Raw genomic sequence first — 17,506 nt, 5'->3', positions numbered from 1 at the left:
CCTAATTGGGCTAATTGAGTTAGACTCAAGTTGATTCATGTGTTCAATGAGTCTAATTTAGATTATGACTCATTGAATCAATTTAATTAAATGAATTAGATTCATTATATTAAATTGGTTTGAATTAAATGGTTGGATTAGATCAACCATGAGAGAGATTAAGTCAAGTTTGACTTGACTTGAGAGGAAGATGAAGAGTCAAGTTTGACTTGACTTTATGCCACCTTATTGGTGAGTTGGCATTAAGTGAACCAATGATGATGCTCCACATCATCATGGTTACTTAAGTGAAGTGCCACCTCATGGGAGTTACCAAGAGTTGTGACTCTTGGTATCCCATGGAGATTATAACCCACTTAATTAGATGAAAAGAGTTTCATTTTTGCAAGTGTAACTCTCATTCAAGTGATCTTCCTCCTCCTAAGCTCTCTTCTTGCTTCTTCTCTTCTCTTGGTCGTGGGTTTCAAGCAAGGGAGAAGAAAGGAGAGTGAATCTAATCCAAGAAGAAAGGTTAGTGAAAGTCACATAGAGATTTTAGAGGAGTGTGTTCTCTTCTTTTCCTTTCTTCTTCTTCCAATCCTACCCGAGAGCCCTAGAGAGTGCTAGCACACTTGTGGTGCTCTCTTCTCCATCCTTGTGTGTTAGAGAACACATCTTGTTCGTGTGGATACTTCTAGAGGATTGTCTACGTTGACAATCACGAGATCCGGCGTACCTTGGACGAGCGGGATTCGCGAAGGGCACGCATCGAAGGTATAAAATATTTTTCCTTTGTAGATCTAAGTGTAGATCTAGGTAAACTCGTATTCGTATGTTTTCGAAATTTTTCTTCGCACGGATCTGTTGGCTAAGGGGGTTCGGGGTTTCCGCGACGCGAAAAAGCAGTTTTTGCGGCCCGAAGAACCCAACAGTGGTATCAGAGCCACATGCGAAGCGAGTACGAGTTTAGATTCATATTTTTATGAAAAATATAGATCTATAAACTTTCTGTAAATTCATTTTTTTATAGTTTTAATGGGTATTTTTCTCGTAGAAGCGAAGCATAAGTGTTTAGACACTTGTAGGCTTCGACTACCGAGAAGAATTTTTCGAAACGGCAATGTTTTGCCCCAAAATTTTTGGGTCAGCGGGCTTAGGCGCTGTTAGAACGCAAAGGAACCCTCGCGATGGTTAGATCGTGGGTAGGGGCGCTGCCCCTGGCCCCGCAAGGGGATTCGTTCTGCGATTGCGCCCGAAAACGCTAAACGGGACCGCCGGGAAAAATTTACTCATAAAATTGTAAAAATTATGAAAATTACATAAAATTATGAAAAAAATATATAATTTAGAATTATATATTAATTTTGTGATAGTCATGGCCCAAAAGACCCAATGTGATTGGATTTGTGTTGTAATTCATAATACGGCCTGCGTGCCGTTATGTGATGTGTGTACTGTATTTTTTTTATTTTATTCACGACCTATGCATCGTGCCTTTCTCTTATATTCTGGTTGTAAATTATATTTAGACTCAAATGTAACTCGAGTTTCAAAATTGTAATGAAATTTTGAAGCGATGGAAGGTCCACACGAGACGGAGTTACAAGGAGGGCGCGAGCAACACAAGATGGTCAAAGGAAGAAGCTTGAGAAGCTGTTGACCATAGGTTGACCATCCGATCTTCTCATTGGCTTGAGAAGATCGTAGTAAGGCCATGACACAGTCACAAAATAATTTAATTAATTGCTTATATGTATGTGATGCATGTTTAATTAAGTAGTTAATTAGTGCCTAGCGATTAGATTAGATCTAAATCATGCACATGATGCACCCCACGATTAGATTAGATCTAAATCAAGTATTTGATACGCATCATCGTTTAGATTAGATCTAAATCGCGTCAACTCGTAATGCCTACCATGCCGTCATACCTACCACTACCTCGATGCATGTTGTTGTTGAATCTGCCAAAGCAGAGCAACACATACTATCTTGGTAGGGTACGGAGGGACAATCTTGGTCCCGCCTATCAACGCATGGGTGAGTACAACTCAATTAGCTTGAGTAACTAGTTAACTCAATTGTATCGAGTTTAAACTATAGGCATTATCCAATGGTTGGTAGATAGGTCAAAATCACGTTTATATTAACTCTCGGGCGTATTAGCCAAAGCTAACTCGAGTTTTAATATAAATGCGAATCTTGATCCTATAAACAAGAGTTGCATAGAGATGTAATTGGTAATCGTTACCTACCGATCATACTAAATCTTGGGCGTATTAGCCAAAGCTAACTCAAGGGTTAGTATGATGTGGATCTTGTCCCACATGAATTATAGAATTCAATGGGAGCATCATTTAGTTAAAGGCCTAATTAAATGATTAAGAAGAATATGATATTTATTTTTGCATTTATTTCTGTTGTAGATTACCATGACGTCGAATATGAACACCTTCTCTCTGCGATCTGTCCTTAAGAAGGCCAAGCTCAACGGAGCAAATTTCCTTGACTTGGTACAGGAACCTGAGAATAGTTCTCACCCAAGAACGTAAACTGTACGTTCTGGAGCAACCCATTCCGGAGGCTCCTCCTGTCACTGCCACGCGAGCAGACCGAGATGCTTACAAGAAGCATCAAGATGACGAATTAGATGTGTCCTGTCTTATGCTCGCGACCATGAACTCTGAGCTTCAGAAGCAACATGAGTTGATGGGCGCTTACGATATGGTTGAACATCTTTGTCACCTATATCAAGGACAAGCAAGGCACTGGAAGAGGAACTCCAAAGAATACCTAGAAGATCTTACGAAGAAGAGAAATAAGATTTCTACTTCAGGTATACATGTTATAGAAGTCAACCTCTCTATTTCTTCATCGTGGGTATTAGATACCGGATGTGCTTCGCACATTTGTACTAATGTACAAGCGCTGAGAAATAGCAGGGCATTGACAAAGGGTGAGGTAGACCTACGAGTAGGCAATGGAGCACGGGTTGCTGCTATTGCTGTAGGAACTTACTATCTATCTCTACTTTCTGGGCTTGTACTAGAATTAGATGATTGTTGTTATGTGCCTGCCTTGACTAAGAATATAATTTTAGTTTCTTATTTGGACAAGAAAGGATTTTCGTTTACAATAAAGAACAAATGTTGTTCCGTCTATTTAAATGATATGTTCTATTGTAGTGCACCTCTGATAAACGGACTCTATATTCTAGACCTTGAGAGCCCTATCTATAACATAAATACCAAGAAGTTCAAGTCAAATAACCTGAACCAAACCTACCTCTAGCACTGTCGCTTAGGTCATATAAATGACAAGCGCTTATCCCAGCTCCAAAAGGATGGTTTATTGGACTCATTTGATTTTGAATCATATGAGATATGCGAGTCATGCCTACGAGGCAAGATGACCAAGACTCCCTTTAGTGGGCATAGCGAGAGAGCAACTGATTTGTTAGGACTCATACATAGTGATGTGTGTGGCCCTTTCAATGTTGCTGCTAGAGGCGGTTATAGATACTTCATCACATTTACTTATAACTTCAGTCGATATGGTTATGTGTACTTGATGACACATAAGTCTGAATCCTTTGAAAAGTTCAAAGAATTCAAGAATGAAGTACAGAACCAGCTTGGCAAGAGTATTAAGATACTTCGATCAGATCGAGGTGGAGAATACCTTAGCCATGAGTTTCGTGACTACCTAGCTGAGTGTGGAATTCTATCCCAACTCACTCCTCTTGGAACACCACAGTGGAATGGTGTATCCGAAAGGAGGAATCATACCCTATTAGATATGGTGTGATCTATGATGAGTCACACAGATCTCCCGACATACCTTTGGGGTTATGCTCTAGATACGACAGCTTTTATACTCAACCGAGTTCCATCCAAGGCCGTGATAAAGACACCATATAGGATATGGACTGGGAGAGATGCCCAGGTGTCTTTCATGAGGATTTGGGGTTGTGAGGCTTATGTTAGACGTCAAGTCTCAGAAAAATTAGGAACCAAATTTGACAAGTGCTACTTTATTGGATATCCCAAGGAAACTAAGGGATATTACTTCTACATTCCCAGTCAGCACAAGGTAGTTGTGGCAAAGACTGGGATTTTTCTAGAAAGGGACTTTGTTTCTAAAAAGACTAGTGGGAGCACGTTCGATCTTGAAGAAGTTCAAGATGTGAACAATAGCACTAATGCCTCGATGGAAATTGAACTGGAACCACAAAGTGTTGTGGATGATGTTGTCCCACAAAGAGTTGAGGAACAACAACCAGTTCAAGTAGACATACCTCTTCGCAGGTCTGATAGGGTACGTCGTCAGCCTGAGAGATACTCATTTCTCTTGTCTGACCATGATGACGTTGTGCTCATAGATGATGAGCCTACCACTTATCAGGAAGCTGTGATGAGACCAGATTCCGAGAAATGGCTAGAAGCCATGAGATCCGAAATGGAATCCATGTACACCAACCAAGTATGGACTTTGGTTGATCCACCTGAAGGGGTAAAACTCATTGGGTGTAAGTGGGTCTTTAAGAGAAAGACTGACATGGATGGACTTATCTATAAGGGTCGCTTGGTAGCTAAAGGTTTCAAGCAGATTCATGGTATTGACTATGATGAAACCTTTTCTCCAGTAGCGATGTTTAAGTCCATTCGGATCATGCTTGCTATTGCAGCCTACCATGACTATGAGATATGGTAGATGGATGTCAAAACCGCGTTTCTGAATGGAAACCTGCTCGAGGATGTGAACATGACACAACCTGAGGGTTTTGTAGATCCACAGCATACTAGCAGAGTATGCAAGCTGCATAGGTCCATTTATGGACTAAAGCAAGCTTCTCGGAGCTGGAATCTTCGATTCGATGATGCAATCAAACAGTTTGGTTTCATCAAGAACGAAGATGAACCTTGTATCTACAAGAAGGTTGTAGGGGATATAGTTGTCTTCCTCATATTGTATGTGGATGACATACTACTCATTGGGAAGGACATCCCTATGATTCAGTCTGTCAAGACCTGGCTTGGGACTTGTTTCTCAATGAAGGACTTAGGTGAGGCATCCCACATTTTAGGGATATCGATCTATAGAGATAGATCTAAGAGATTGCTTGGCCTAAGTCAGAGTACATACATTGACAAGGTACTCCTTCGGTTTTCCATGCAGAACTCCAAGAAGGGATTTCTACCGATGTCACATGGTGTGAGTCTTTTGAAGACTCAAGGTCCCTCTTCTAGAGAGGAGAGAGACCGCATGGATCAGATCCCTTATGCCTCAGCCATAGGATCTATCATGTACACCATGTTATGTACTCGACCTGATGTCTCGTATGCTTTGAGCATGACGAGCAGATACCAGTCAGATCCAGGTGAAAGTCACTGGATAGCGGTCAAGAATATTCTTAAATACTTAAGAAGGACTAAAGAATATTTCTTGATATATAGAGGCAATGATGAGCTAGCTGTAAAGGGTTACAGTGATGCTAGCTTCCAGACCGACCAGGATGACTATAGATCACAGTCGGGGTTCGTATTTTGCATTAATGGTGGTGCTGTGAGCTGGAAGAGTTTGAAGCAGGACACAGTAGCTGATTCTACGACAGAGGCCGAGTATATTACTGCATCAGAGGCAGCAAAGGAGACAGTTTGGATTCGTAAGTTCATCACTGAATTTGGGGTGGTTCCTAGCATTGTTGACCCTATTGAGCTCTATTGTGACAACAATGAAGCTATAGCACAGGCGAAGGAACCTCGCTCACACCAGCGGACCAAACACATACTACGGCACTTCAATCTCATTCGAGAGATCATCGAGAGAGGAGATGTGAAGATTTGCAGAGTACCTACAGAGGCTAACATCGCAGATCCCTTGACCAAGGCTTTGGCACGGAGGAAGCATGATGGTCACACTAGGTCATTGGGGCTTAGAGCCTACACTGATTGGCACTAGTGCTAGTGGGAGATTGTTAGCTAGAGCCCTAGAGCCAATCATTTGATGATTGTATTTTGGACTTGTTGTATCATATTCTATATAAATAAAGGCATTTGGTTTTTGGTTATTATACTTACTTGTATTGGTGCCAAATAAACTAAGTATAATAACGTCCTTGAGTAGAAGGTTCTCACCTATATCAATCGGTTAGTTGAACCGATAGTGAGATGATATAGGGAACACTACTCTTAATCATTCCTAGTCGAGTATTAACATTCAGGGACAATGTTAATGCAATAAGACTAGCATGTAGGTCAACTCGATGACTTGATCTCACAAGTCATGGATATAGAGATATCAAGTTGACACATGGGTATGCATTGGAGAATGTATACTGAATGACCCGCCATGAGAAAGTATCATCGATCATTATACGAGTGTCATATACTTTCTCATGTGGCTATTAGTATGACTACTAGTCCTTAGACCTGAAGTCACCATGGTTCCCTACATAAGGAGTTATGTACTTTGGTTTCGTCAAACGTCACCCGTAACTGGATGGACTATAAAGGAGATTACTAGATATGTAACAAATTATGCGGAGGGATGTGAGTGATGTAGATGGGATCTATCCCTCCTATATAACGGGAGAGACATCGGTGTTCTTGATAGAGTGAGACCACGAAGTGCATGGCCATGCCCAAATGAGTCAATATGAGATATTGAGCTCATTTGATTGAGTGAGTCTACTTGGAGTTCAAGATTTAGATTGATTAAAGGATGACACGGTCTATGCCTCACATTGATCAATCTAGATGTCTAGGATAGAAGGACACTTGTCATATATTGTGAGGAGTCACAATTAGTAGTCACAAGGTGATGTTGGATCTCAACATTCATGTATCTTGGGTAGTAATGATGTATTGCTAGATACCGCTCATTACTTATATTTTTAAATGAATTTAGGGGCATTGCTAACGTTACAAGAACCTATTGGGTCACACACAAAGAACAAGTGGATGGAGATTAGGTTCATATGATGAACCAAGAGGATTAGATTCATTTGATGAATCAAATTGGATTAAGAGTAATCCTAATTGGGCTAATTGAGTTGGACTCAAGTTGATTCATGTGTTCAATGAGTCTAATTTAGATTATGACTCATTGAATCAATTTAATTAAATGAATTAGATTCATTAGATTAAATTGTCTTGAATTAAATGGTTGGATTAGATCAACCATGAGAGAGATTAAGTCAAGTTTGACTTGACTTGAGAGGAAGATGAAGAGTCAAGTTTGACTTGACTTTATGCCACCTCATTGGTGAGTTGGCATTAAGTGGACCAATGATGATGCTCCACATCATCATGGTTACTTAAGTGAAGTGCCACCTCATGGGAGTTACCAAGAGTTGTGACTCTTGGTATCCCATGGAGGTTACAAACCACTTAATTAGATGAAAAGAGTTTCATTTTTGCAAGTGTAACTCTCATTCAAGTGATCTTCCTCCTCCTAAGCTCTCTTCTTGCTCCTTCTCTTCTCTTGGTCGTGGGTTTCAAGCAAGGGAGAAGAAAGGAGAGTGAATCTAATCCAAGAAGAAAGGTTAGTGAAAGTCACATAGAGATTTTAGAGGAGTGTGTTCTCTTCTTTTCCTTTCTTCTTCTTCCAATCCTACCCGAGAGCCCTAGAGAGTGCTAGCACACTTGTGGTGCTGTCTTCTCCATCCTTGTGTGTTAGAGAACACATCTTGTTCGTGTGGATACTTCTAGAGGATTGTCTACGTTGACAATCACGAGATCCGGCGTACCTTGGACGAGCGGGATTCGCGAAGGGCACACATTGAAGGTATAAAATATTTTTCCTTTGTAGATCTAAGTGTAGATCTAGGTAAACTCGTATTCGTATGTTTTCAAAATTTTTCTTCGCACGGATCCGTTGGCTAAGGGGCTTCGGGGTTTCCGCGACGTGAAAAAGCGGTTTTCGCGGCCCGAAAAACCCCAACACTATAAGATTATTAAATATGAAAGAAGAATATCATTTTTTAGAAAGATATTATAATAACATATGTCAATTGATGTCAGAGTTGTTCCCTACTTATAACATAATGATTGATAACTTCTACGGTATAAAAAAATTAGTAGGAGATTTAGATTTACTTGTAGAGAAGATTGATTATTGTATAAATAACTATATGATATTTTGAAATGAAGACAGTGAACTGAGTGAATGTAACATATGTACTCACCCTCATTTAAGCATTGTACTCACATACCAGGGAAGAAGAAGAAAATAATTACTCAAAAAGCGATGTATTACTTTTCCTTAACTGCTAGACTTTAACGCTTATATGTATCTACCGCTACAGCTTGCCACATGATGTGACATCATGAGCAAGTGCACGAAGGTGGTATTATGTGTCATCCTTGTGATTCCCCTGTATGAAAACATCTTGATACTGTATTTTTCTCCTTTGCAATGGAATCACATAATGTGAGATTGGGACTTTTCGTAGATGGATTTTAGCCATTTGATCAATCAGGACAATAATATTTATCTTGGCTAGTTATATTAATATCATACAATTTACCATCATGGATGTGCATGAAAGATTAATTTATGTTCCTTACCGTACTTATTCTTGGTCCAACCAATTCCAAAGAGAAGATAGATATGTTCTTGCAACCTCTGATTGTCGAGTTCAATAAATTATGAAATATAGGGTCGATGACTTATGATATTGCAAGTAAAACTAATTTTGAATTGCATGCTAGATTATTATGGATGATAAGTAATTTTTCATCATACTCAATATTGTCAAGATTGAGCACAGCTGGTAAATTAGCATGCCCACACTGCATGACAGATTCTGATGCATTTTCATTACCTTGTAGTGGGATGATATCTTAGTTTGATAATCACCATAAATTTTTACCAGTTGATTATCCTTTTAGGTGAAATAAAAAAAATCCTAAAGAATGTTGTAGTCAGAAAACCTCCTCCAACAGTCCATGCTTTAGGTGAAGAAATCATTGAACAAATAAACAGTTTTGGATTTCTACCAATATCTTAACTTGGCTCCGATGAGATAAATAAATACATTATTAGGATGTGCAACTATGGTTAGAAGAAAAGGAGTATTTTATAGGAGCTGCCATATTGGAAGTATCTACTCATTCGACATAATTTAGATATCATGCATATTGAAAAAAAAATTCTTCAATAATATCTTCAACACTATGATAAACATGCCTAGAAGAACTAAAGACACTATAAAATCATGTGAGGAATTAAAATAACTAGTAAACAAACCTGAGTTGCATTAGAATGAAATAACCAATAGATTTCCAAAGGGTTGGTATATATTTGAAAAAGATGGCAAGCAAGCTTTATATAGTTGGTTGAAAGAAATAAAATTCCCAAATGAGTATGCCTTAAATATGTCTCGATGCGTAGATATGAACAGGTTAAAGATTTTTGGAATGAAGAGTCATGACTATCATGTATTCATGTAAAGACTTATTCTAGTAGCTTTCCATGATTTACTTCCTCATAATATTTGGCAAGCACTCACAGAATTAAGTCTATTTTTTAGAGATTTGATAGTGAGGTGTATTATGATGGATGATATGGTTCGGCTATAAATAGGCATTCCTCTCATACTATGTAAGTTGGATCACATATTTTCATCCAATTTTTTTTATTCAATGTAAGATCTACCAGTACATTTACCATACGAGGCACAAATAGCTAGTCCTATGCAGTACAGATAAATGTATCTATTTGAACAGTTTTTTAAGAAATTAAATAATAATATTTGTAACATAGAAAGAGTCGAGTGGTCAATATGTAATTCTTATCTGGTTAATAAAGCATCTTCTTTCTGCTCTAACTATTTTATTGATAATGTGAAAATCAGACATCATAAATGCCCAAGAAATTTTGATGATGCTCAACCGATAGACCCATCGATGCTTTCTATTTCAAGTTTCTTAATAAGCCAATGGGTGCATTTGTTTCTAGATTCTTAACTCAAGAAGAATAACATGCTACAAGAATATACATACTCTTAAATTGTGATAAGGTCGAACTATATATAAAGTAAGTTAACTTCTCTAATCAAGCATTTATCCCTTGTTTAATTTGTTTTCTTGATATCTCAATTGTCTTAAAATTACCTTATTTCCCACCTTGTATGAATAATAATTATATCTACAAAATCCATCAATGGGTACAAATAAGGTAGCTAAAGGTTAGAGGCCGAATTTGTATTATGCTTTTAAATATATGTAAGTTAGAGAATTTATCAAATTTTTAAATTCATGTGTATAAAGAACTCTCCTAATGTATACTATTTTTATAGTTAAAAGGTCGTAGAATATTAAATATGCAAGATGATAGAATAATAAATCTGTTAGTTCAACTTGCACTAATAATCGAGTTGTATGTATGACAAATAGGTTAAAGTTAGATGTGATGTTTATCTAATATTTTTACCAAGTGTGCAGGAGTTGATTGGTCTAAAGGATCTGACACCAAGCTGAAATCCAACTAGGTCAGCGGCACCTGAAAACTAGTGGAAAGTCTAGATAGGCCCGCGGGGCCCAATATCTGGCGAGAAGTCCTGTTGGATCCACGAGACCTGACAATCGGTCGAAATCCAGTTGGGTCTGCGGACCTGACAACAGGTGGGATGACCTGGTGGGTCAAAGGCACGTCAAGTGGATATAGTTGGTAAGTGAAGATAAGCAACTGGAGGAGAGATCCAGTGAGGACGCATTCCCCATTGAGGGAACTATAGGCATCAATCCAACTTAGGTCCATTTGGGAAACTTAAGTTGAGATATTGACTAGATCTTGGTCTCGAGGAGATAGGATCTAATTACTACTCCTATCTACTAAGTTGTACCATCTATTGAGTTGTACTATCTGCTGAGTTGTACTAACTCTATTTTGCAAGTTGAATCTATTTTTGTTGTCCAGGACTAACTCTTTTTTACAGGAAAAGAGGAGTTGAAAAAGGGGGTCTAGGTGCTCAGAGCTGGTACGGGCGCCCGCACTAGTCTTGCCCGGGTGGGTGCCCGGACAGCAAAATTCATCCACAAGATGATGTGGAGTGCGTCGACTGGCTGAGCTACGTAGTCCAGGCACCTAGAGGGATTCCAGGCACTCGGAATGGGCCTATTTAAATGTTAGTTAGAGCCCTAGAGCCAATCATTTGATGATTGTATGGACTCATGTATATCATATTCTTGTATATATATTAAGGCATTTGGTTTTTGGTTATTATGCTTATTTGTATTAGTGCCAGATAAAATAAGTATAGTAACGTCCTTGAGTAGAAGGTTCTTACCTATATCAATCGATTGGTTGAATCGATAGTGAGATGATATAGGGAACACTACTCTAAATCATTCCTAGTTGAGTATTAACATTCAGGGACAATGTTATTACAATAAGACTAGCATGTAGGTTAGCTCGATGACTTGATCTCACAAGTCATGGATATAGAGATATCAAGCTGACACATGGGTATGCATTAGAGAATGTATACTGAATGACCCGCCATGAGAAAGTATCATGGATCGTTATATGAGTGTCATATACTTTCTCATGTGGCTATTAGTATGACTATTAGTCCTTAGACCTGAAGTCACCATGGATCCCTACATAAGGAGTTATGTACTTTGGGTTCGTCAAACGTCACCCGTAACAGGGTGGACTATAAAGGCGATTACTGGGTATGTAACAAATTATGCAGAGGGATGTGAGTGATGTAGATGGGATCTATCCCTCCCATATGACGGGAGCGACATCAATATTCTTGATAGAGTTAGACCACTGCATGGCCATGCCCAAATGAGTCAACATTAGATGTTGAGCTCATTTGATCGAGTGAGTCTACTTGGAGTTCAAGATTTAGATTGATTAGAGGATGACACGGTCTATGCCTCATATTGATCAATCTAGATGTCTAGGATAGAAGGACAATGACATATTTTGTGAGGAGTCACAATTGGTAGTCACAAGGTGATGTCGGATCTCGACATTCTTGTAACTTGGGTAGTAATGATGTGTTGCTAGATACCGCTCATTACTTATGCTCCTAAATGGGTTTAGGGCATTGCCAACGTTACAAGAACCTATAGGGTCACACACTAAGGACAATTAGATGGAGATTTGGTTCATATGATGAACTAAGAGGATTAGATTCATTTGATGAATCATATTAGATTAAGAGTAATCCAAATTGGGCTAATTGAGTTGGACTCAAGTTGATTCATGTATTCAATGAGTCTAATTTAGATTATGACTCATTAAATCAACTTAATTTAATGAATTAGATTCATTATATTAAGTTGGCTTGAATCATGTGGTTGGATTAGATCAACCATGAGAGAGATTTGATCAAGTTTTACTTGATTTGAGAGGAAGAGAAAAAGTCATGTTTGACTTGATTTTTTGCCATATCACTAGTGAGTTGGCAAGATGTGGACCAATAGGATTGCTCCACATCATCAATGTGTGCCACCTCATGGAGGTTACAAGCCTCCATAGCATTTAATGTGGCCGGCCCACATTAAATGAGGAGGTTACACTTGTTGCCATGTCATTTAGTGAGGTGGCAAGATGTGGACCAATAGTGTTGATCCACATCATCCTAGAGTGCCACCTCATGGGGGTTACAACTCTTAATGGTCTCCACATTAATTGGAATTAATGTGGGGGTTACACCTCCTAGAGTGGTCGGCCGCTTGATGCTAAGGGGGTTGTTTGAATTTCCTTTCATTGATTCATTCACTCTTCTTCTCCCTTGGGGTGCTCTCTCTTCTCCTTCTCCCATTCCTTGGCCGAACACTCCATTGGTGCTAGCACACCTTGTGTTTTGGTCATCTCCTTCTACTTGTGTCCGTGTGGATACATATAGAGGTTGTCTACTTTGACAACTAGAGATCCGGCGACATCTTGGACAAGCGGGAACGCGAAGGGCATCGCTACAAGGGTAATGATCTTAACTTTAGTGTAGATCTAAAGTTTTTACAAACTCGTACAAGAAAAAGGTTTTTCGATAATTTTTGTTTACGAATCTTTGCACGAGATCCATGGCTTTGGGTGACTCGGGGTTTCCGCGACGCGAAAAAGCGGTTTTCGCGGCCCGATGAACCCAACAGGTGGGATGACCTGGTGGGTCAAAGGCACGTCAAGTGGATATAGTTGGTAAGTGAAGATAAGCAACTAGAGGAGAGATCCAGTGAGGACGCATTCCCCATTGAGGGAACTATAGCCATCAATCCAACTTAGGTCCATTTGGGAAACTTAAGTTGAGATATTGACTAGATCTTGGTCTCGAGGAGATAGGATCTAATTACTACTCCTATCTGCTAAGTTGTACCATCTATTGAGTTGTACTATCTGCTGAGTTGTACTAACTCTATTTTGCAAGTTGAATATATTTTTGTTGTCCAGGACTAACTCTTTTTTACAGGAAAAGAGGAGTTGAAAAAGGGGGTCTAGGTGCTCAGAGCTGGTACGGGCGCCCGGACTAGTCTTGCCCGGGTGGGTGCCCGGACAGCAAAATTCATCTACAAGATGATGTGGAGTGCGTCGACTGGCTGAGCTACATAGTCCAGGCACCTGGAGGGATTCCGGCACTCGGAATGGGCCTATTTAAAGGCCTTCAACTAGGAGCTTCAGTACAACAACTACTACGATCCTCTCTCTTGTGTGTGACTGCGAAAAAGCTCCGACGACACTGAAAGGCTGCTCTGAAGTTCGAAGGACAAAGAGTCCTTCAGATTTCCTTTCTGTGTTGGTAACTTTATTCTTTTTAGTTCTTGCAACCAATTCCTGTAATACATTTACTAACTGATAGTGAATTTCCCAATGAAAGCACTCGACGAGTGCGGGCCTTGGAGTATGAGTCATCGAAGGCTCCGAACCAAATAAAACTTGGTTTGTTAGCATTGTTTTCTTTTCTTCCGCTGAGTACTTCGATTCGCTCTCAATTTTCGACGATCGCTATTTACTCTCCCCCCCCCCCCTCTAGCGTCTTTTCGATCCTACAAGTGGTATTAGAGCAAGTACTGTTCTAAATTGGTGCAACCACTAATCAAGTAAAGGGGGCTTCTTTTTAAAAGAAAAATTATATTTGATTAAAAATTATTCTTACGCCTTTCATTTTTTCCCTCCAAATTTTTTTTAAAAAAATCACTTTCGTTTTTTCACAATTAGTTAAAATTGGTGAAATAATTCGTTTGACAAAATTTTTCATAATATTTTTTATTATTATTTGTGAAATTGGTGAAACGCCCTCATTTCTTTATCTCCCACACTACATACCCCAAGCCAAAGTCTTGAAAATTGCTTCGTATCTATAGTTTTTACAAGTATATCAATGTCTCATCAAGAACGATGGAGCATCCATGAACCACCACCATATAAGATGTACAAGAGACACGAATTCAATTTGTGGAGTATGTAGATGGAATGCTTCATCCTTATGAATGACTTCAATGGCGGCATGACACTAAGGTGATCAACCCAAAACACAGAAGTCAATAGAAAAGTGATAAATTCAACTATAAAATTATTACCTAATGAAATCACATGCAGAATTGGAGAACACCAAGATGCTTATGAGTTCTGAACTCGGCTAACTAAGCTTCACGAGGAGCTAATAGAGCTAGAGGATCAAGTCAAAAGTGAATCTAGATTCGAATCATATCCAACAGAGAAGCCTACTGAATTAGGGGATACGCTTAAGAGTAGTATAACTTATCAAAATACCCCTGTCAGTAGTAGTTTAAATAATCTGTATGATAATCTATATTTTGATCAAGTCAATCAAAACTTCGATCAAATTGGCATCAACTATGACTTGGTCAAATAGAACATAACCAAATCAATTCTAATTAATTAATTAATTCAAAAAAATTAAAATTAAATTAAAATTCAGAAATAATTAATTCAAATATTAAGATAAATTTGAATTTAAAACTTAAAAATGAGAAAATCGATTTAGATAAAAACAATAAATATCTTAATAAATTATTTAATAATCTAGATAATATCAATCTAGAAAATTCTATTTAAAACCAAGATAATTTAATTAATAAAAAATTAAATCTTAAAGATAAAAATATAGATAAAACTAATCTAATAAATTCAACTAATAATATAAACTTAAAAGACAAATAAAATATAAGGATAAAATTAAACAATAAAATCAAAACCAAATTTAATAAATTTAAAATTTAATATTAAAGATAACATCTTAAATAAAGATAATAATAAAATTAAAATTAATAATTAATAAAAAGTTAAACATTAAAGATAAACCTTTAAAGAAATATAATTTAAACAATTTAACCAATTCAAAATTAAAAATTAATAAAAACTTAAGCATTAAAAATAATCTCTTAAAGAGAGATAATTCAATTGTCTTAATAAAATTAAAATTGAAAGAAAAATTAGATATTAAGTACAAACAATTTAACCAATTTAATTAATTCAAAATTAAAAACGAATTCAACCTAAACTATAATTAATTAAACCTTAACTAAAACTTAATTAAACTTAACAAATTAAAGAAAGGGTTCCTAAAGCTTGTAACGACCCGGCCCTCTTTGCCCATTTGGCGGCCCATTTGACGACCTCTCATTAGGGGTGGCAATTTTTGACCCGACACGAAAACACGACCCGAACCGAACACGAAAAAATCAGGTTAGGGTTGGGTAGTTTCGGGTTCGGGTCGAAATCGGGTCGACCCATTTGACCCAATTAATAAACAGGTCGGGTTCGGGTCAACCTGAAATGACCCAATTACAACCCGTGAACCCATTTATAAATAATTATAAATTTAAACTAAAATTATAAATTTAAAAAAGTTAAAAACCCTAAACATAGAGATATATTATGCTATTGATTGCAATGTTGCTATGGCTTATCATTTATGATATGAATTTTCAATTTGTGTAGATAAATGTTATTTTTAATTTTTAATTAAATATACAAATTTTATTTAATGAATTCAGGTCATATTCGGGTCAAACGGGTCAAACAGGTTAAACGGGTCAAACGGGTCAAACGAGTTAAACGGGTTAAACGGGTCAAACGGGTTAAATGGGTCAAACGGGTCGGGTTCGGGTCAAGTGCAAATAAACAGATCAGGTTCAGGTTGAATATTTTGACCCGAATTAATAATCAGGTCTGGTTCAGGTTGTCATTTACCAACCCGCCAACCTGCCAACCCGAACCAGTCAACCCGAACCCGAACCGAATTGCCACCCCTACCTCTCATGTCGTCGACCATCGGCCCTTATGTCGTCGGCCCATTTGGCGACCTCTAATGTCGTCGACCGACGACCCTTGGCCGTGTTGTTACTCACTAGGACTTTCCACCTCTGGTCAGTGGATTTTTGCCTCCCCCAGGATTCGAACTCTAAACCTGGTAACCAATTGAGATCATCTCAATTGGTTACCAGGATTCATAAACTCTAATACTTAAGCCTGGAGGTTTAGAGTTCGAATCCTGGGGGAAGCAAAAATCCACTGACCAGAGGTGGAAAGTCCTAGTGAGTAACGGCATGGCCAAGGGTCGTCGGTCGATGACATAGAGGTCGCCAAATGGGTCGACGACATAAGGGCCGCCAGTGGGCCGCCGCAAGGACAGCCCAAGAGGCCAAAGGGTCGGGTTGTTACAATAAAAATCTCACTTGGTTACCAGGATTCATAAACTCTAATACTTAGCCTGGAGGTTTAGAGTTCGAATCCTGGTGAAGGGAAAAATCCACTGCCAGGGGTGGAAAGTCCTAGTGAGTAACGGCACGGTCAAAGGTGTTAGCTAGAGCCCTAGAGCCAATCATTTGATGATTATATTTTGCACTTGTTGTATCATATTCTATATAAATAAAGGCATTTGGTTTTTGGTTATTATACTTACTTGTATTGGTGCCAAATAAACTAAGTATAATAACGTCCTTGAGTAGACAGTTCTCACCTATATCAATCGGTTAGTTGAACCGATAGTGAGATGATATAGGGAACACTACTCTTAATCATTCCTAGTCGAGTATTAACATTCAGGGACAATGTTAATGCAATAAGACTAGCATGTAGGTCAACTCGATGACTTGATCTCACAAGTCATGGATATAGAGATATCAAGCTGACACATGGGTATGCATTGGAGAATGTATACTGAATGACCCGCCATGAGAAAGTATCATGGATCGTTATATGAGTGTCATATACTTTCTCATGTGGCTATTAGTATGACTACTAGTCCTTAGACCTGAAGTCACCATGGATCCCTACATAAGGAGTTATGTACTTTGATTTCGTCAAACGTCACCCGTGGACTATAAAGGTGATTAATGGGTATGTAACGAATTATGCAGAGGGATGTGAGTGATGTAGATGGGATCTATCCCTCCTAGATGACGGGAGCGACATCGCTATTCTTGATAGAGTGAGACCACGACTGGCATCGCCATGCCCAAATGAGTCATTTGATTGAGTGAGTCTACTTGGAGTTCAATATTTAGATTGATTAGAGGATGACACAGTCTATGTCTCACATTGATCA

This window comes from Zingiber officinale, chromosome 1A (genome assembly GCF_018446385.1).
Source record: "Zingiber officinale cultivar Zhangliang chromosome 1A, Zo_v1.1, whole genome shotgun sequence".
NCBI lineage: Eukaryota > Viridiplantae > Streptophyta > Magnoliopsida > Zingiberales > Zingiberaceae > Zingiber > Zingiber officinale.
The sequence above is the reverse complement of the archived record's forward strand: the minus strand, read 5'-3'. Positions refer to the sequence as shown.